A 22853-nucleotide genomic window follows, 5' to 3' on the forward strand; every position below is an offset into this window, starting at 1 on the left:
AATTATTTGCTAACTTGTGTGTAGTGGAATTATTTGCTCATTTATATGTGTAATTAAGAAAAAAAGCTCATAGATACAGAGGACAGATTGGTGGTGGCCAGAGATGGGGGATGGGAGTGGGTGAAATGGATGACAGGATCAAAAAGTACAAACTTTCAGCTACAAAATAGATAAGTCATGGGGATATAATGTATAGCTTAGAGACTATAGTTAATATTCAAATATGTGTCATATATTTGAAAGTTGCTAAGAGAGTAGGTCGTAAAAGTTCTCATCACAAGAAAAAGAATTTTTTTGTAACCATATAGTATGGATGCTAACTAGATTTATTGTGGAGGTCATCTTGTAATATATACAATTATCAAATCATTATATTGTACACCTGAAGCTAATATATGTCAATTATACCTCAATAAAAACTTATTTGCTATAAAGTTTTGTAATATAAACCTCTACAGTGTCCCAGAATCTCAGAAAAGCTTGTTGCATATAGGTTACAGATAGAGACTGAGAATTGATGATTGATTATATAGATAATTTTGACTCCTTGGATATATTGTGTATACTGCAGGTTTTCCCCCATATACGTGGTCAGGATTTGAGTCTGTTTTTCTTAAATATTAGCTGACAAGATGATCCCAGCAAAATGAAAGTCTCAAGAACATTTAAAATTTAATTTATGGGTTACATATGTTTCTGTCTGAGAGAAGAACAATAATTAGAAATTGTCTTAAAATATGTAGTGAAATCTACCTTAAGATAGGCCAGGAGAGTATGGTTCATTCTGAAATGAGGGCAAACAAATAAACTTTAGGGTCATAAAACCAACAAATGTATACTTAAGCTTTTGAAAAGAAGAACTCAGAAATGTTCTCATTGTATGGGCAAGTGGTGGCTGTCATATGGCCTTCACAACCAGGTAGCACAATTCTAGATATTACCTGTGTCAGCAAAATGCTGCCCTTCAGGCAGATGACAGTTTATTAGATTTTCAAAATTGTACTTTTCTTGATAAAAATCACCTCAGGGTTCAAGTACAAAAGAAATGACGTGTTTATATGAGTTTGATTCAGAGATTAGAAGGTGTGAAATGTTAATGCTATTTACAATACTCAACACCTGCTGAATATAAATCTACATAAAGTCAGCATAAGATTCTTTTTGCGAGAGGATTGGAATCATACAAGAAGCATTCAGTCTATCAAAATTAGGAAACATTTTGGTGTTTGATTCTTAGGTTGGTTGAATACTAGGAATATGGCTAAGAGAGATGACAGGAGAAGCAGTATGTGGAAAGAACACTGGGTTTAGAACCAAAAGTTCTTTCTCCCAAACCTGTGTCTCGTGTGGCATTGGGTGAGTTCTTTAACATTTTAAATCTTCAATTTTCTCTTTGGTAAAATGGGTAAAATGGGGACAGCCTCTCAGGATGAATAGTTCACGGAGTGCATGAATTATATTACTGTAATAACTTGAATTATTATTTTCTAATGATTCTAAGCTAGGTACCATCCAAGTATTTATTTTATAGGGAAGAGGCAGCCAAAGCATATTATGGGATGTGATAATAGGTTTGTAGCCAAAAAAGAAAAAAAAAAAAAGCAGGAGTACTTATCAAATGTAATCTGGGACCTCTGAAGATTCTTCATTCATATCTGTCCTCACGTCACCCAAACTCTTTCAGTCACAGGAGGTACCTCTTTGTGGGAAATCACTTAATCAACTTAAAGTCTTTGTTCTACATGAAAAATATATACAATGAAATGACAACAAGTCTCAACTTTGGGCAAAGATTTCTGCTTATTACTTTTGTGTACTAATGTTTTGTGTTGATTAGTACTTTAAAGTTAGGCAGGGTAGATGTTATCCCAATTACACCAAAGAAGGAGCTTACTTACAGAAACTTTTCTGGCAAGATATTTTTTTTCAATTGAAATATAATTGATTTACAGTATTGTGTCAGTTTCAGGTATGCAACAAAGCGATTCAGTTCTATATATATATATATATGTATATATAGTATATATGTATATATATTAGATTATTTTCCATTATAGGTTATTACAAGATATCGAATATTGTTCCCTGTGTTATACAGCAAATCCTTGTTGCTTATCTATATTATGTATAGTAGTTCGTATCTTTTAAACCCATACTCCTAATTTATGCCTTCCTCCGTTCCCTTTCCCCTTTGGTAACTATAAGTTTGATTTCTATGTCTGTGAGTCTGTTTCTATTTCACATATAGATTCACTTGCATTATTTTTTAGATTCCACATATAAGTGATATTATATTTGTCTTTCTCTTTCTGATTTACTTCACTTAGTATGATATTCTCCTCCACCAATGTTGCTGCAAATGCCGATATTTCATTCTTTGTTATGGCAGTGTGTGTTTGTGTGTGTATATATATATATATATATATATATATATATATATCACATTTTCTTAAGCTAATCATCTGTTGTTGATGGGCATTTGAGTTGTTTCCATGTCTTGGATATTGTAAATAGTGCTGCTATAAATGTTGGGGTACATGTATCCTTTTGAATTAGAGTTTTTGTCTTTTCCAGATATATGCCCAGGAGGGGGATTACTGGATCATATAATAACTATTTTTAGTTTTTTAAGGAACCTCCTTACTATTTTCCATGGTGGCTTCATCAATCTACATTCCCACCAACAGTATAGGAGGGTTCTCTTTTTTCTTCACCCTCTCCAGCATTTATTATTTGTAGACTTTTTGATGATGGCCCATCTGACTGGTGTGAGGTGATACCTCATGGTTTTGATTTGCGACGTTGAGCATCTTTTTTTTTTTTTTTTTTTTGCCTGTTGGCCATCTGTATGTCTTCTTTGGAGAAATGTCTATTTAGGTCTTCTTGCTGGCAAGATATTTCTAATGTACAAGATGAAAGGACCGGATAAGTGACAGAGCTAGTTACAGAAATTAGGCTTCGTTGTATTATGTCATGATTCTGTCATTTGTTTCTTTCTCCATACCAATCTTTCTCTCTCTCTCTCTTGCTCTCTCACTGTCTCTTAATTTATATATCTAAAGGTTAAGTGAAATAATCTTGGCTAAATAAGGTAATAAAATGGCTAAATAAGGTAAAATGATACTAAGGAACATTGCATACAAAACAGACAGAAGTCTAAAAGGATGCTTTTCAGATTTCTCTCAGAACCTCCAAGGAAATCAGAGCCATGTTATAAAAAACAAACAACCCCCTTTGGAAGGAGACCTATTTGCTTGGTGGCATCAAATCACACATTAATGAAAAGAGAGTGAGGTAAACTTTGTGTTTTGGCCAATTGTAGTCTCTATTAATAAATTTTACAGGGTGATTTTATCAGTCTTTTTTGTGGTTTAGTATATCCATAATCTATAAATAGCATTCTAGAAAAATGTCTTATTGAGTTCTCTGTAAACATGCCAACATGCCTCTTCTTTTGATTCTGCTCTCTTCACTACTGTCAGAAATCTATTCCTTAAACAACTTATCTAATTATTTATTTCCTTTTATTTGAATGTTTCTATTAACTCTGGATGGGCTTCAGGAAAAATACTGTAGCCTCTGGCTTGGCATTCAATGTCCCTCCTCAGGTAGCCTGAAATGACCTCTCTGACCTTATTTTCACACATGCATCTCAACTCCATAGACCCACTCATGTGACTCTCTTCTGGTACATTTATGTCTCATTCTTTAATAAGTATTCCATATCCTTTCATGAGACTAAGTGGCTGCAAATGCTGTCCCTTTGCCTAGAATATCATTCCTCCTTTTATGCCTGACAAATTCTGCTGAGGCTCTAGGATCAAGTGTAACTTTATTCGTGAACGTTCTCCTGAATCCTGTGGGCAAAAAGTCTTTGCTTCCTCTGTATTCCAGGAGGTCGTTTCGTCTCCCTATTGTAATATGTACTACATCGCATTTCAATTGATCTGTTTCCATATTTGACTTCTCTGTGAACTATAAGTTCATCTGGTACCAGGACTGTCTAACTCAATTCCACAGCATGTTATATGGTGTTTGTGACCAGCAGATAATAAATGTTTGTCAAATTAAATTAATCCTCCAGAAGCACCATTCTTTGAATTGCAAAAATTCTTTGGCTTGATTCTTTTAAAAAATCTTTACTTTTTAAAATATTTTTTAGTTGATTTTATGTTCTCAGTAGTATGTAGTAGGTTACAGTAAGCCAATAACTGTACCAATGTAAAGAAGGTGGATAAGTTGCAATAATTGTAGTATGAAAAGTTTCAGAAATCTATGGAATTCAATAAGGACTAGGTGGAATAGAATTAGAGAGAGGGAAACTGTATACAAATGAGCTTTGGATCACCAAATATTTTTTTTTCTTGCAGAGGAATTGCCAGTTCTGGTTTGAGCTGAGGGTCAGGGCGGGTCCCTGTGCAGAGCCTCTGCTGCAGAGAGAGAAGTAGGAAAGCCTTTTGCTATTGTGTGTGTCTGAAGCTACAAATTGGAATCTTGAGGAACCAGAAACATTTGCAATCAGCAATGACAGAATTTAAGTTCACATGAGATACTTACCAAATCAACCATCTTGTGGCCCACAAAGAATCGCCAGAAATTTCAAAAGGTTGGAATAGCTTAGAGTATATTCTCTGATCCCAATACAATTAACTTAGAAGTCAATAATAAGATAACAAGAAAAGTCCCACTGTCTGGAAATTAAATAAAACATCTCATATATGAATAATTAAGAAATCAAATGAGAATTAGTTTGAACTGAATCATAATGAAGATACAACATATTTAAACTTGAAGGCTGCAATTAAAGCATAGTGAAATCAGTGTTTACAGGGAGATGTATACTTGTAAACATGTATATTAGAAACAAAGGTTAAAATTAATAATTTAAGATTCTATCTCAAGAAGCTAGGAAAAGAACAACATATCAATCCCAAAGAAAAGAAAAGAAAAGAATAATAAGGATAAGAGCAGAAACCAATGGAATAGGAGAAAATCAACTAAACTAAAAGCTTTTAAAGAACTATTAATAAAATTAATAAAGCTCTAGCAGAATGCTTAACAAAAATAAAGGAGAACATAAATTATCATTACCAGAAATTTGAAATCCATTATTGAAAACCTTCCCACAAAGAAAGTGCTTGAATAGTTGCAAATATTTAAAGAAGAAATTAACACCCAGTCACTCAGTTTATGCAGCCTCTCCTAGAGAGAGTAGCACTGACATATATATACTACCAAATGTAAACTAGATAGCTAGTGGGAAGCTGCTGCGTAACACAGGGAGATCAACTCGATGATTGGTGATGACTTAGAGGGCTGGGAGAGGAAGGGTGGGAAGGAGTTGTGGGAGGGAGGGGATATGGGGATATATGTATAAATACAGCTGATCACTTTGTTGTACAGCAGAAACTGGCACAAGCGTGTAAAGCAATATACTCCAATAAAGAGCTTAAAAAAAAAAAAAAAAGAGGAAAATTTTTTAAGTGATGTCAGCATAATCCAAAACCTGACAAAGACATTATGAAAAAGGAAAATTAGAAAACAATCTGCCTCATAAACAGATGTAAAAATAATTAACAAAACATTTAAATTAAATCCAGTGGTTTTCAAAAAGGAAAATATAATACAACAAAGTGGAGTTTACTCCACTTATGAAAGGCTAATTTCCCATTTCAAAATGAACATAATTCACAGTATTAACAGAGAAAAAGAGAAAAATATACGATTTTCTCAATATTTGCATAGTTAGCTTTTGATTCAATACACATTCTTGATAAAATAAAACTCTTAGCAAATGCGTTATACAAGGGAACGTCCTTAATCTGATGAAGAATATGTACAAAACACCTACAGCAAATATCATACTCAATGGTAAAATATTGAAAATGTTCCCCTTAAGATCAGGGGAAAAAAAAAAGTATGCTTATTCTCACTATTTTTATTTAGCATTGTACTGGGGGTTTTATTCAATGCAATAAGATAAGAAAAAGAAAACTCAGACACACATCAAATATCTAGCAGTTTCCTGAGTTCTCTTTGTGCTTTGAAACATGCCCATCCACATCTGGTGCTGCAACTTTCCAATTTCAGTAAACACTCCTTATACCACTTCACACAGCTTGCAAGCTGGGACCCCTCCACTGCTCACAAGCAACCCTTTGATCACTTTCAAAGCAAAGCATCATAGTAATTATTAGGATGCTTGTGGCTTTCTGAAGCATTGAACATACATAAAACTGTTACCACTTTTATCAGACTCCTATTTTTCTATGCATGTGTCACTGGTGAACTTTGTAAGTGTTGTAACCCTAACCCATTTTCTCCATAAGCCCTGTGGCTTTTATTGTGAAACAGCATAGTGTAGCGATTCTCCGAGATCTGTATCTATATATAATAGCAGAATTGACTGCCCATAAAATTCACTGAAAGTTAGTCAGGGCTTTTATGTATAAAATTTATCTCAAGGCAATTGAAGCAAAGTGTGACTTTGGACTCATATTCAAAACAAAATAAGTTATTAGGTATATGACTCTGTGCCTATATTCATATATGCTTAAGAATTCTTTTCCTCTCAGAACACACTTTTGCCATTATATAGTACTGCTCTTTACAGAAAACATAAAGATTTTTAAAAAATTAACTTTCTACGCATTAATCCAATAGACAAAGAATTGTGTTAAAGGCATTGAGCTTAAATGAGTCAGTTCATGCTGCTTCTAACAAGAGCTTCCTCCTCCCCTTTGCTGATGGCACACGTCACAGTCTGCACTGAAGTGTGTTAACTTGGGTGTTAGTAACATGGGATTTAGAACTGCCTAGAGTGCAGTAGTACAAATAAAGAATATACTCTCGCAGGAGCAAAAGGGAAGTTTTAAGAGAGTGGTGCAAAATTTGATTGCTTTGGGATGGGCAGATACGTTTTTAATGAGCTATTTGGAAAATGCTCATTCATAAAGAAAAGGTTCTTTGTGATATGAGCTGTTTAATGTCATCTGATGGGACTATGATGAGGAAGAGCATTTTTAGGACAAGCTTTATATACACGGATTGCCACAAAAGGCCTATCTTGTAAAAAACATGACTGCACCCCAATTCCTTATTGTAACATGAACAACAATAATAATTAGACGCAAAGTTCAAAAGGAACTTGTGGAGTTCTAGTGTCTGTCAGCTTATGCACCTAATTACTGAGATGTCACCAGAAGTCTGATTATGTTGGAGGGAGGGAGGGAATGGGAGGTGATGAGATGGCAGTGCCTAAAACAAAGGATAACATTGTCTCTTTCTATTGGGATCACTGTTCTTTGGATCATGAGGGAATCTACAACATGAACTAACTCTTTGCGCTGTTGGTGCAAGAAGGGAAGTGTTGCTGCTAGATTAGGCATTGTCATTTGATGCTTGGTATGAATACGGCAATGATATTTATCTCATTTGGTTTGATTCCGATTTTAGTGTTCACAGAAAATATTTAACATTTCAAACCATTTGATTCAACTTGAGGTCTCTGCCTGCTCTTTTGGGACACAAAGAGGAATGGTAGGACTAAGTCATACTTTCTGACTCATCTTTTTCAATCCTTGCCAATAAAAGAAGAACGGCGCCATACAGCTGTGGAGCACACAGCCAGCCTCCCTCCCCTGCAGGCAGGCAGATTCCAGGACTTCCCAGGATCCCACAGAGGCGCTCATACTCACCTTTGCCAACCTTCGGCAGGCTGGCTTTTATTCCCAAGAAAAAGAGAGTCAATTAAATGGGCTTCCAAAAAAATGAGTCCTGTGTTAAAGGGACCCAAGAATGCCAGAAGACTGCTTTGGTAAACTGCTTTGGTGGGTGAAAGAGTGGGGTTCTGTAGACTCTCCTCCTGCTGCACTGCAGTTTTGAATTGCCTGCTGATGTGTGTTAGGAGAAAGACAAGCCTGATTTTCCTCTGTGCCCCTGGCAAGCCTGTGTACTTCTGAAGGTCAGAAGTGAGATTAATAAGGGTAGACACAAGCAGAGCTTCCAAATTACCTCTTTACCCACATATCATTCATGCATTATTCATCAACTCTTCTACTGTGTGCTGAGAACTGGGATAAGCACTGGGGAACAAAGACAAGTATGATGTGGGCCCTGTTCTGAAGGAGCATCATCTAGTGGACGATGACAGGCAGGAAAACAAATAAGGGTCATAACATGTTGTAGGGACTCTGAGAAAGACAGCGACGGAGGAAGAGCAGTCATGTCTACCTACAACACGAGTCTTTAAACTTTTTTTTTCCTCTGGACCCATTTGGCAGTTGACAAGGTTTAGGTCTTGATCCAGTTTCAAGCAAATGCTCAACAAAATATTTATTACATGTATACTTAAATGTGACTGTTTGGATCATAAGTTAAATTATAGAGCCATAGCTACTGCCCTAATTCCTAAGTATATGAAAAGGAAATTAAAGCATATTGTTCTAAGTTACTCTGAAAATGCCATGGTACAGGTGAAAGAACTCGGAACACCTGTTATTGCTTAGCCTTGAAAACAACTAGCTGTGTGATCTTGGCCAAATCACTTAATTTTGGCCTCAGTTGCCTTATATGTAAAATGAGCAAGTCCCCCGTTCCAAACAGTAATGATTACAGAAAAACTCAAAGATAAGACTAAAAATAGAAAAAAAATTAAAAGTGTCAATTCTTAACAGTATTTTTCTGTGTATAAACAAACTTTAGAGAGCAACTGGATGATTTTGGACCTCCCTTGAAATTCAAGCCAAATTGGGAGCCAGATGGTTGTTACCCACAAACCCCATATGAGATGAATCTCAAGAAGCCCATCTGTTTGAATTCCGCTCCCCCCATTCTCCATTTCCACATGGAAGTGAGGATCTCCAGATATTCATAATCCAGTGAGTCATTTCATCTTCTCCCTTTTCTCATGTGTGCCAAAGAAAATTTCTCCAGAGGAATGTAAGAAATCTAAATTCTGAGTGGTGTCCCTAGAGTATGCAGTAAATGGTTCTTATCATGAAAACTGATAGAAAACTCAGACGAGTACAGGGTAATATTGTGCATTTTATAAATGAAATTCTATTCCCTACGACAGCTATTCAGGGGTTCTAACCTTGATTGTTCAAATCAGCTTCCCGTTTATGGTTTCCTCTCCCGTCCAATCCACTTATAGTGCACTACTGGATTAATCTTTCAAAGCATCTCTGTCCAACAGAACATGCTGTAATGATAGAAATGTTCTATATCTCTCCTGTCCTGTATACAGAAGCTACTAGCTTCTGGGCATTATTGAGCATTTGAAATGTGGCAAATGCAACTGAGGAGCTGAAGTTTTTCATTTTATTTAATTTTGATGAATTTAAATTTAAACTTAGGCAACTACATGTGCTGGTGGTGTCTGCACTGAACATTTCAGTTCTCAGGCACAGCCCTGACCATGTCCCTCCTCAACTCAAAATATTATGTCGTTTTGCTCTGCCTTAAATGTACCATTAAAATATCTTAAGCATTCAAGAAATTCTATAAACTCTTCTCAAACTTAACTTTTTATGCAATCAATATTTCATCCAAAATGAAATATTTGCTGTTCTCAAATCTATCTTCTGTTCTCCAGCAGAAACCATTTTCCTTATGGTTTTTTAAATGAGAGTTTTGTTCACTTATTTAATTATATCTGATGCTGAAATAGCTCAGCTCAGTTTTCCCAACCTTTATAAGATCTTATCTCATTCATATCAGTTGACGTCGCTCATGCTTATAAAATCCCATAGCCCTTTCTTATGACATTTTGTACATTTTACTGTATATCTTAACTATTTATGTATATATGTTAAGTCCACTACTTGACTGTAATCTTCCTGAGAGTGTTGTCCATGACGGATTTAACTTTGTATCCTTCCTGGCTCTTTTCACAAAGAAGAAATGTAAATTAATCATTAAGCAAAAGTCAATAGCATTGGAAGTAAAGCCCAGTTACTTGAACTACTACATGTGTAATTGATTAGCGCCATGCCAAGACACATAGCAAGCATGCAGCCAATGCCAGCTAATTCATGAACGCTAACGATGTAAGTTCAGAATTCGCATAGGCAGATTGTCATAATTACTTCTGAGGCACAAACAAAAGGCCATATGCTTTTATGGAAAGAAGCACACAAACAGCAAGTATCTCATTCTCCAAGACCAGGTGTGATAGAAAGAAGCTTATTCTCTCTCACAGCAGAGAGAACAATTCTTGATCTACATTCACCTCTTTCTCCATCACTAAAAAGTACAGTTTGGGGTAAAATGTCATGAGAGAAGACTTGAAATGTAGCCCCAGGGCAGGACCAACAGCAGATCATCCTGAAAGCTATTCCTTGGTAAAAGCTGCCCCACATCGAGGAGAAGTGTGTGGTTTCCTGCCCTCCTGTCATCCACTGTGTTCCCATGCCAAAACCCACTGTTGGCAGCACCAGGATTGAATGACTTATTTTCTTTGGCCTTGAGTTTGAAAGGAATTATAAAGATATGTGGGCAAAAAAGGGAAGAGAACAGATTTAAAGGGAAGAAGCCCTTCTCAGCATTTGAGAGAATTATTTGTTCTCTGCTTTTGGACACTAATCTTTGGGTTATTTAGGCTGACTTTTTCCACAATGGTGGAAATCAAATGCTTTCAAAACTCTACAGTAGGGAATTTTAAAGATTTTCCTCAAAGACATAAAACTCTACTAAAATATTGGTGATTGTGTTTAAATTACCAAATTCTTGATTCAAAAGTATTTCTAAGGAATAGAACTGTTTTTATCTGAAAAACCACTTGAACTGACTTCTAACCTAATCTTAGCAAGTGATAATTGCTTTAATGAAGTAATAAGATGTAAATCATCAGGGTTTGAGTCCTAGTTTGCTATTTACTCACTATGTAATTAATTTTCTTATCTACTAGTCAGCTCTTTCTAGATTCAAACATGAGCTGGAACACTTATAAACTTTACATTCTCCCACAAGTTACTTAAGTTTCTTCATTTACAAAATAAACTATAAATAATGATAATTTCTACTTCGCGCAAATGTGGTTAAATATGAATGAATTACATAATGTGAATAAAGCACTTTGCACAGTACGTGACACATAAAAGATGCTCAATATATTTAACTACCTTCTCTATGTGTTTTATACTAAGATAAATACCGTAAATTATTAAAGAACAGTTCTTTGACTGGGCTATTTATAACCCTTCATGTAACCTTGACTATACTATTTTTTAAATCTTTTATTTGGAAATAATTTCTAGATTACCAAAAAAGCTGCAGTGTTGGTACAGAGAACTCCATGTACAATTTATTCAGATTCAAAAAATTTTAAATATTTTTCCCATTTGCTTTATCATAAGGACTCTCTTCATGTATCATACATCTACATGTGTATATGTATGTATGCTCATATACATTGTTGGACTGTTAACGTGAAAATTGCACACATTATGCTTCTTTATCCTTAAATACTTCAGTGTATATTTCCAAAGAACAAGCACATTTTCTGACATAACCACAGAACAGGTATAACCTCAGAAAATTTGACATTGACACAAAATATTTATCTAATTTGTAGTCCATACTCCATTTTTGTCACTTGACCCAACTATATCCTTTATAATATTTTTCCTATTTGATACAGGATGTAATCCAAGCCCACATATTGCATTTAATTGCCATATCTTTTCATCTTCTTTAATCTGAAAATCTTCCTCAGCCTTTCGTCATTTTTCATAACATTAATGTAGGTAAAATATCTGTTTATAGTTATCTGAGCCTAGGATTGAATTCTGTGGTAGTAGGTTCTAAGATGGTTCCCAATCGTCCCTGCTTTCTAGAACTTGTGCCCTCGTGTGGCACAAATGTGTAGACTAAATTTTGCGACTTGCTTTTGACAAACAGAATTTGACTAAAATGATGGGGATGTCCCTTCCAAGATTAGATTACAAAAGTTGTAGTTACCAACATCATGTCTTTGCAGACACCCAAATGGTCTCATCATAGGTCAATTCTCAGTATAAAGAAACTTAAGATTCACTCTCATCCTCCTCAAATACCAAAGGCCCAAATATTAGTAGAATATTTCTGAAAATTTTCAAATTTTATATCAACTCATCTGATCTTATTTTCAGACTCATGCTGGAACTTTTCTGCTTTTACTTTTGTATGTGCCCCATTCTCATCTCAGCTCCTGTCTAGTAAATAGTAAATTTTTAGTAAATCTGTTGTTTTGTAACAAAAGTATATATATAAACAAAACAACAGATTTATATATATATATATATATACACATAAAGACACATATACATATATATATATATATATATATAAAGTCTACATTGGCCCGGTCTGTATTCCCAGTACAAGGGCTCACTTAATTATCTGCTGCTACCCTTTAGAATGCTTATCTCATTTTCAATTAGAATTTTTGCCAAATTAAAACATGATTATGAAAAAGTCCCTCTTCTTTATAAGGTATTTGTCAATGATGCAAAGGTTTTTCTAGATACTGGGATCTATCTCTTTTTCCAATCTAGTCAATTTGCAATTCTTGCTAATGTATTATCAAAATTATCTTTGAAATGTCTCTGAAGTGACCCTTTTCTGTGCCTTTTTTGCTGGGCTCCTAGACTGGGCATTTATAAACACGTGCCCAGCCACCCGCAACAGTGGAGAAAGTTTTTTCTGTTCTTGTTGTTCATTATCACTGAAGACATGTGGCTTTCTTCTCTTAAAAACTGGACAGAAAAACTTTAAAAACTCCATACTCCAGATATACCACCATCTGATCTGTCTAGCACATTGCCTCCATATTCAGCCTCTCAGAGTGATACCCACAGTGTAGTTTCTCCTCTAGAAAGTGAAAGCCAGCATCAGAGCAGCAGTTCTCAAACATTTTAGTTTCAGGGCCCCTTTCCCCTCTTACAAATTACCGAATATCTCAAAGAGCTTTTGTTTAGGTTTGTTAACAGCTATCACTATTTACCACATTGCTCATTAAACTGAGAAAAAAATTAAATACTTATTAATTCATTTAAAAATAATGTTATTGGGGCTTCCTAGGTGGCACAGTGGTTAAGAATCCACCTGCCAACACAGGGGACACAGGTCCGATCCCTGTTCTAGGAAGATCCCACATGCCACAGAGCAATTAAGCCTCTGTGCCACAACTATTAAGCCTGTGCTTTAGAGCCCATGAGCCACAACTATTGAGCCCATGTGCCGCAACTACTGAAGCCCACGCACCTAAAGCCCACATTCCGCAACAAGAGAAGCCATGGCAATGAGGAGCCCACGCACCACAGTGAAGAGTAGCCTCCGCTCGCTGCAACTTGAGAAAGCCCATGTGCAGCAATGAAGACCCAACACAGCCAATAAATAAATAAATTAATTAATTAAATAAATAAGTTAATTTATTTAAAAAAATAATGATATTAAACCTATTATATATTAACATAAATAACATATTTTAGTGCAAAAAAACTATATTTACCAGTAATAAAGATGATAGTGAGAAGAATTTTGTTGTTTTACTTTTAATCTTTTTGATGTATGTCTAATTAGATGCCAGTTAGATTCTCATATCTGGTCTGCAGTCACCCCACTAAAATATACTGTTTTGGTTGAAGTATAAAACAAACAAACAAACAAAAAACCCCAGCCTCATGCAGTACATGGAAAAAGGAGTATCTTTTCAGATAATTTATCTTTGAAACTATACTGAAACTCAGTAAGTGATAGTTTCTTAAAGATTAATTGCAGCCATATCTTTTAATAAACTTTTAATATTCTATCAAAACATTGCACTCTATTACTTGGCTTCTGTTTCACTTTAAATGTTTCTTTTACCCATGCATACATGGCTTTGTATCATCATTCACTGACCATTTGAAAAATGTTGACTCACTGAGTTGTGGAGATCTTCTGCACATTAAAACATATTTGTTAATATCCCCGCTAATCTGCATAGAAAATCCAACACCAGGAAACAGTTAAACACATAGTGGCTGGTAAAAGTTTTAAAAATTTTAATCTTTGCTTGAAAGTTTTAATTACATCGCTGACAACAAATACTGTCAGTTGTTTTCTTTGGAGTGACAGGGTTGCTTCATTTGTTTTTTGAGAAAACATCTGCCAATCATTTTTTAAAAGTAGTTTATTAAGATATAATTCACATACTATAAAATTCACCAATTTAAAATTTAAAATTCAGTGGGTTTGCAGTATACTCACAGAAGTGAGCAACCATCGGTACAATAAATTTTAGAACATTTAATCACCCCCCAAGGAAAGCTCACATCCATTAGCAGTGACCCCCACTTCAGCACAATCCACAAATCCTGTAAATCACTAATCTACTGTCTGTCTCTATGGATTTGTCTCTTCTGAACTTTTCATATAAATGGAATCGTGATATGTGGTCTTTTGTGACTGGCTTCTTTCACTTAGCATAATGTTTTCAAGATTCGTCCATGTTGCAGCATGTATCAGTACTTCATTTTTTATGGCTTAATAATATCCCATTGGATGGATATACCATATTTTATTTATTTATCCATCAGTTGATGATCATTTGGTTGCTTTCACTTTTGGCTATTTTGAATAATGCTGGTTTGAGCATTTGTGTACATATTTTCTGTGTGGACATATGTTTTCAGTTTTATTGGATACGCAACTAGGAGTAGAATGCTGGATCATATAGTAATTCTGTGTTTAAAGTTTTGAAGAACTGCCTAACTCTTTCTGCTGTCTGTGCCATTTTACATTCCATTCACAAAAGCAATAAATGAGGTTTCAATTTCTCTATGTCCTTTAAAATAGTTTTTATTGCCTCTCTTTTTTAAAAACTTTTATTGGAGTATAATTGATTTACAAAGTTTTCTTAGTTTTAGGTGTACAGCAAAGTGAGTCAGTTATACATATACATATATCCACCCTTTTTTCTTTTTAGATTCTTTTCCCATATAGTCCATTACAGAGTATTGAGTAGAGTTCCCTGTGCTATACATCAGGTTCTTATTAGTTATCTATAGTAGTATGTATATGGCAGTCCCAATCTCCCAATTTATCCCTTCCCCCCTTATTGCCTGGTAACTGTTTTCTACATCCGTGACTCTACTTCTGTCTTGATAATAAGTTCATTTGTACCCTCCTTTTTTTAAAATCCACATATAAGCAATACCTTATGATATTTATCTTTATGTGTCTGACTTAGTTCACTCAGTATGACAATCTCTAGGTCCATCCATGTTGCTGGAAATGGCATTATTTTGTTCTTTTTTATGGCTGAGTAATATTCCATTGTATACATGTAGCACATCTTCTTTATCCATTCCTCTGTTGATGGACATTTAGCTTGTTTCCATGTCCTGGCTATACTATAAAGCTACAGTAATTAAAACAGTGTGGTACTGGTACAAAAATAGAAGTATACATCAATGGAACAGGATAGAAAGCCCAGAGAAAAACCCATGCACTTATGGCCGCCTAGTCTATAACAAAGTAGGAATGAATATACAATGGAGAAAAAACAGTCTCTTCAATAAGTGGTGCTGGGAAAACTGGACAGCTACATGTAAAAGAATGAAATTAGAACATTCCCTAACACCATAGACAAAAATAAACTCAAAGACCTAAAGATTAAAGACCTAAATGTAAGTCCAGAAACTATAAAACTCTTAGAGGAAAACATAGGCAGAACATCTTTTTTGACCCACCTCCTAGAGTACTGAAAATAAAAATAAAAATAAACAAATGGGACTTAATTAAACTTAAAAGCTTTTGCACAGCAAAGGAAACCATAATCAAAACAAAAATACAACCCTCAGAGTGGGAGAAAATATTTACAAACGAAGCAACTGACAAGGGATTAATCTCCAAAATGTACAAACAACTCATGCAGCTCAATATCAAAAAACAAACAACCCAATCAAAAAGTGGGCAGAAGATCTAAATAGACATTTCTCCAAAGAAGACATACAGGTGGCCAAAAAGCACATGAGAAGATGCTCAACATCACTAATTATTAGACAAATGGAAATCAAAACTACAATGAGGTATCACCTCCCACCAGTCAGAATGGCCATCATCAAAAAATCTACAAACAATAAATGCTGGAGAGGTTGTGGAGGAAAGGGAACCCTGTTATACTGTTGGTGGAAATGTAAATTGGTGCAGCCACTATGGAGAACAGTATGGAAGTTCCGTAAAAAACTAAAACTAGAGCTACCATATGAACCAGCAATCCCACTACTGGGCATATACCCTGAGAAAACCATAATTCAAAAAGATACATGCCCCCCAATGTTCATTGCAGCACTATTTAGAATAGTCTGTCTTTTATATTATAGCAATTTTGGTGCATATGCAGTGGCATCCCATTGTGGTTTTGATCTGAATTTTCCTAATGGCTAATGAAGTTCAGCATCTTTTTTTTTTGCAATATTGCTCTTTTATATATCTTCTTTTGAGATGTCTGATCAGAACCATTGCCCATTTTTTAAAAATGGGATATTTGTCTTTTTATTGTTTAGTTTTGAGTTCTTTATATATTCTGGATATTAGACTCTGATTAAATATACGATTTGCAACTATTTCTTCCATTCTGTGAGTTTTCCTTTCACTTTTTTTGATGGTGTCCTTTGAAGCACAACAAATTTTAATTTTAATGCAGTTCAATTTATCAATTTTTTTCTTTTGTCAATTGTGTTTTTGGTGTCATATCTAAGAAAACTTCCCCAACCTATGGTCACAAAGATTTACTGCTATATTTTATTCTATGGATATTTCATTTTCAGCTTTTACATTTAAGCATATGAGCCATTTGAAGCTAATTTTTGTGTATGGTATGCGGCAGGGTTTCAAATTCATTCTTTTGTATATGGATACTCAATTCTCCAGCACCATTTCCCAAAAAGATTCTTCTTTCTCCATGGCACCCTTGTCAGAAATCAAACGACCATAATTAAATGGATTATCTGTAGCTTCTCAGTTCTATTTCATTGATCTTTATGACTATTCTTATGTCAGTCCCACACTGGCTTGATTATTGTAATTTTGCAGTGAGTTTTGAAATCAAGAAGCATGAGTCCTCCACCTTTGTCCCTTTTCAAAATTGTTCTGGTTCTTCAAACATCCACTTTTGAATAACCATAGTTTGTTGGTTGCTCTTTCAAGTAAAAATTATATTCTGTGGTAATAGTGGCTAGTTCTACTCTCAAGCTCACACGTGCTTTTGCTCAAGACAACCATTGGACTTTATAACATGTAGCAGAAGTGTCTATGCTTTTCTTTTTGTTACACAAAATATTAAAGGATGTGGGCCAAGATTTAATACAATTAACAAATTTTGCTACTTTATTAAGACTTCTTTAGAGAAATTGACTTTTTAATATTTATTTATTTTGCAAATGTGTGTGAGAACACAATGATCACGAGTGCCATTGCCTTGATTCCTGCTAAGTCTGTGACAGTTTTGCCCATCACTGAATTTGCACCATCAGTACAAATGTAAACACAGTAAAAAAGTAAAAATTTTTCTGCATGTATTTGGTAATACCAACTCTAGTGGAAAAAAAAATCTGTGAGGAGTAAACTTTTAAAATGCCGTTTTACTGCCCACATAACTTCAGAAAACCTGTCAACAAAGATTTAATTCAGATTTTATGATGTATGTCTTTTAAACTACATACAGTAAAAGTAATCATCCAAGTCATCTTGTCATAGTTATGAATATTTACCTCTGATAGAAAAATATAGCTGTCATTAGTGCTATCATTATTTGAGTAAGGATACTTTTTATGTCTTTTAAAATATTCCCTTGACCCAGAATAGTTTATGATTGTGTAATTGGGTATTTTCTGTATACAATGCAATTTGTGGCTATGGCATTTGAGACAGCATAAAATATTTTAGACAAAATCTTCTTTCAGTGAAATTTACATTTTTTTCTATTAGTAGTTACCAAATGCCAGAATTAATTTTTCTCAGATAATTATTCCTTTAGCATAGTTGACAATCCCAGGCATTTAACTCATTCATTAAAATGCAATAATGGTTTCTCCAATGGTTTTCACTACCAGTAATGACATGCATTATTGCGCATCACTAATTTCCATGAAGAACAATGAGATACTATTTTATTGGTATTTACATTTACAGGACTATACTTTGTTGCATGCTTATAAAGAAAACAACAAAAGGACCGAGGTCAAATTAATGTCATTTGTTTTCTTAAAGATTAAATAACAGCTATATTAGTATATGATGTTAGAATTGTTATTAAATGTTTTTATTATTATGTAGTTTCATTAATAATTGGAATAAACATATGGCTCAGAAGGACAACACCTATGTTATTAAAATAAATATATGATGCTAATTATGAGTAAACTTGGAACTAAAAAAATGTTTAGGACAATTTTTTGGATTTAATGTTCTTTGCTTTGATGTTTTGCGTGTGGGTTTGTTGTCATTGTTACTTTCTCCAATTACTTAGCATTTATTAATTTCAAAACAAGCCAGTTAACTTACTGAATTATCTACTTTAAATGCTTTTTTGTATTAAATGTTGTGCCTTATCTTACTGGTATTCCAGTGTTTATATTAGTACTCGTTAAAATAACACTTACTTTTTTTGATAAAAGTTAATTTGTGATTTCAGCCACTAAAACAACGGAATTTAAGCTTTTCTCGGTTTTACCTTGAAGAGTCATCTTCAATTTTATAAAATAAAAAGGTAGAATTAATAATCAGACTTTATATCTGGTGGACAATATGTTAAAATATCCACATCTGCTCATTGATTAGAACACTTTTTCAGTTGGAAAACCACTAATTGATATGCAGATATTTCATCCATTAAGGTGAGCTTTACTCAAAATGTATGATTTGCCTTTAAGATTATAGCTCCTCATTGCAAAGACATGCTATTTTCACCATCTTTGTATGAAGCAACGGTGACATGCAGGGACTGATTAGCTTAAACCACAGATGTGTTTGCCTTAGGGAAGCAATAGCCTAGTTTTCCCCATAAAGACAATAGCCAGAATTCAAATTATTTCCAATCCGAAGCCACAACTGTCCCTGTTCTAGTATTTCAGTGATTAAACTGGAATATAGTAAAGAGGAAAGAAAGATTGAACCTGTAAACATTTAATGTCTGTATGTTTTTTCCTAATGCTAAAAATAATTCTGTATATTACTAGGGATTGGCTCTCACTAGGCTAACATCAGTAGGCAACTCATTTGTGCAGCACTTGAAAAATTCATTTGCATCAGTCATCAACACATGGATGCATAATGAGGGTGGGTATTTTTCAGGAAGAGAACACACATTTAATTGACATTTTCTTGTTGAACTTGAGGCAGCCAGCTTCCTTGGCTTCACTCCATCTTTTCATCCCACCAAACTTTCCCTCCTACTCATCAAATAATCACAGCATTCTTCACCCTAAAACATAGGCAGATGGGTTCTTGTGTCATTATTTGTAATCCAATTGAAAGATCTGTTTCTGCTTCTCCTGGCCCCCGTTCCCTAGTTCTCTGAAATCAACATTCAGTTCCTTAAATTCACAATCTTTCATTTCTTGTAGCAAAGAAATGAGGCTTACCAATAACATATTGTTTTGCAGCTTTCTCATGTACTTTATATCATGCATAATCTGTGGGTGAGAGTAATTCATACGAAGTGTTGGAAACTCTTTTTCTTAATTCAGTAACAGTAGTACACTTATAAAATGGAAAGTACCAAATAAATGCCACATAATAACAATTTTATTGAAGTCAAGTCGTCTACCATTTCCTATAAATGTAAGTGCTTCATTATTTAAGTGTGCATTTAAGAACCGTTTTTGTGAGTTCTGTTTATTCATTACCGTTTATTCTGAATAACCTCATAATTGGATTATTTCTCATTTTCTTTTAATAATTGCTTGAAGCATTTAAAAAGCACTAAATGTTAAGAGGTCATTCCTTACAGTGACTGTTAGAATTTCTTGGAAATGATTTTCCTAGGTTTCTAGGTTACATTTTTTTTTTGCCCCATTAGTATGCCTGAAATTCTTTGTTGAACAAGGAAGGGATATATAATATTTTTAAACTGCCCAATCAATACTTGTGTACCCACATCCTTGAATTTTTTTAACCTATAAAGAACTACATAAATCTAATGTGTAAAAATAAAGACAGCAAGCCCCACTGGGGATATATGAAATATTGAAAAAATATAGTAAGACTAAAAATCAGCTTAAATACTGAGCCCTGAAACAACATTTTGCAAAGTGGCATTTTCCATTCTTCACATTCATAAAAAAAAACCTTGCCTTGTACCCTGGGGAAAGTGCAACTACCTCCAAAGCTCATGGCAGTTGATTAGACATAGTTAAATCTTTGCATAAAAAGTATGAGTGTTCGGGCTTTTAGCTTGACTGAGGTGAAATTCATATTCTATATTTAGTAGATACTCTAACCTGATTTAATCACAAATTATAGGAATATCACAGTTGGGGAAGGAAAGGGAAGGGTGTCAATTATATGAGAGAACCGGTTTTCCCAGCTCTTTCATCTGCCCTCTTCATTCTCGGTCCACCATCTTCTTTGATTGTATCTTTTCAATCCATCCAAAATAACTTGAAAGAAGTGCCTTATAGGAAATGCAGACTTTCTAGAGACAGGCAACAAGATTGAAATTTACCAGTGTGTGATTTTCACCAGAGGACAAATACTCTTTCACTCTTTCAGTCAGATGAACAAAATGCTCATTATATTTTAAGTTTTCTACTGCATACAGAGTACGTGGTTCAGTATCAGGAAAAGTTAATTCTAGAACGGTAAAATATCAGAGTGTTTACATATTAAGAACAAGTTGATAGACAAGTGATAATTTAAAAAAAAAAACACGAGGCACAAATGTTATGAAGATTTTTATTCAACTGATAGTTTTTTTTAAAGGTTATTATCTAGGATCAGATACTGAAAAATTCATCGTACTGGGGATTAGGAAACAGTGCTGATTTTGGCTCTGGCTTGATTGGGTGTGACCTTGGTTATGTTATTGAACATCTCTGGGTTTCAAATTTATTGTCTAAAGAAAGCAAAATTGATGGAGCAATCTCTAATTCATAGTCATTCTGTATTATGTCTTATGAGGAAAAATGTCTTTTTAAGGACAGGTGTTTTCACAGTATTCCTGTTAATGCATTTAATGCCTCCTTTTCTGTCACATTTTTTGTATTTCTGTCTGGTACTTAAGATCCTCCTATATAACTATCTATATCTTCAGTGCATATATATGTTTGATTTTTTATGAAATGAAAAATGATTTTTTTTCCCACATGGTTAAGTACTTTACATGGATAGCTAATTCTTCATAGCACTCTATGAAGTATCATTATAATGTTGCTCGTTTTCCAGGTAAAGACTTGGAGACACAGTGAGTGAGATTCGGTCGCTAACCCAAGGTCACATTAACAGTAAATGGGTAACTGAGATTCAAGCCCAGACAGTCTGACTCTGGGGCCCACTTCTTTAACCACTCCACTGCATTTATTACTGCCAGCATTGCGGATTTCGCACTACTCTCCATGTTTTTTCCAAATGCTTCTTTTTCTAGACAGATTGATTTTTTTGTTTCGAAACAGACGCCTATGTGCTCATTCAGGACTGAGTCCCCCAACACAAATGCTTTTCTCGAATCTCTCTTCTCCAGTCTCCAAATGGCACAGTGCTCCAGGTGGCCGTTGTATCAGTTGATCAGAGTTGGCCTCGGAGAATAATCCTCTGTATCGTCACGTGTATACGGCAGTGGCTTCCAACTGGATTTCAGGGCCCTGACCGTTCTCCTGAGCACTCTTGTTGTGCCAGAGGCTCCTCTGCTAACATCGCATTTCCCCCAGATTTGCAATGTTCCTGATCCTCTTACAGGTAAATGTACCACTAAATCTTTCCAAGCAAACACTTTGGAATTCTCGATGACTCCCTCTTTCTCATCATGTGCACCCAGTCCCCAAAACCTGCCATTTTTGCTCCTTTCATGTCTCTCAAATCCCCTTCTTCTCAATTCTCAAAGTCATTGCCGCAAGTCTTCACTATTTTTTTGTCTAAATTATCACAATAGCCTTCCTATCTGCTCTCTGTGTCTCCGGCCATGCCCCATTCAGGTTCTACCAGAGCAAATCTGGCACAGTAATCTTCAAAAATGGCTAATCTTTCCATTTTCCTCCATAATTTTCAGTATAAAATTTAAGCTCTTCATCATAATATTTAAGGCTTTTCTTTCCTTCCCTCTCTACCTGTCCCACCTCTTCTCCTGACACTCTTCTCGTCAGGCAAGGTTCAGCAGCCTTCCCCAAGTCTCCCAGCCCCTCTTCTGTACTCCTCCACTAGAACTAGCAAGTAGCACCCTCTTCTCTCCGTGCTTAGAGCCCCAACACCTAGGAGTTTAATATAAAACTTAAGAACTCATAGTTTGAAGCTACACAAACCTGGTTTGAATTGCATCAGTTACTAGCTTATTTGGATGAGCTTGGACAAGTAATGTGACCTCCCTGAGTTTTAGTTTCCTCCTCTGTAAAATGGGCACAATGAAGGGCCTGTCTCACAGAGTTGTTAGGAGGCTTAAATAAGATAATTAGTGGAAAACATTGACTATGATGGCTGGCACACAATAATTGCTTCATGAATGTTGATACTACAACTGATGCAATGCCTAGAATTCAATAAATGAAATAATAATGAAATTTTCTAATGAATAAAAAAACGAACGAATGCATGAACAGGGTACATGGAATTGAATCTAAGGGGGAGAGAAAAATGCTCCAGGTCAATAACAGAGAGTTTCAGGATGAGGTCAAGTA

The sequence above is a fragment of the Hippopotamus amphibius genome, chromosome 4, assembly GCF_030028045.1.
Source record: "Hippopotamus amphibius kiboko isolate mHipAmp2 chromosome 4, mHipAmp2.hap2, whole genome shotgun sequence".
Lineage (NCBI taxonomy): Eukaryota > Metazoa > Chordata > Mammalia > Artiodactyla > Hippopotamidae > Hippopotamus > Hippopotamus amphibius.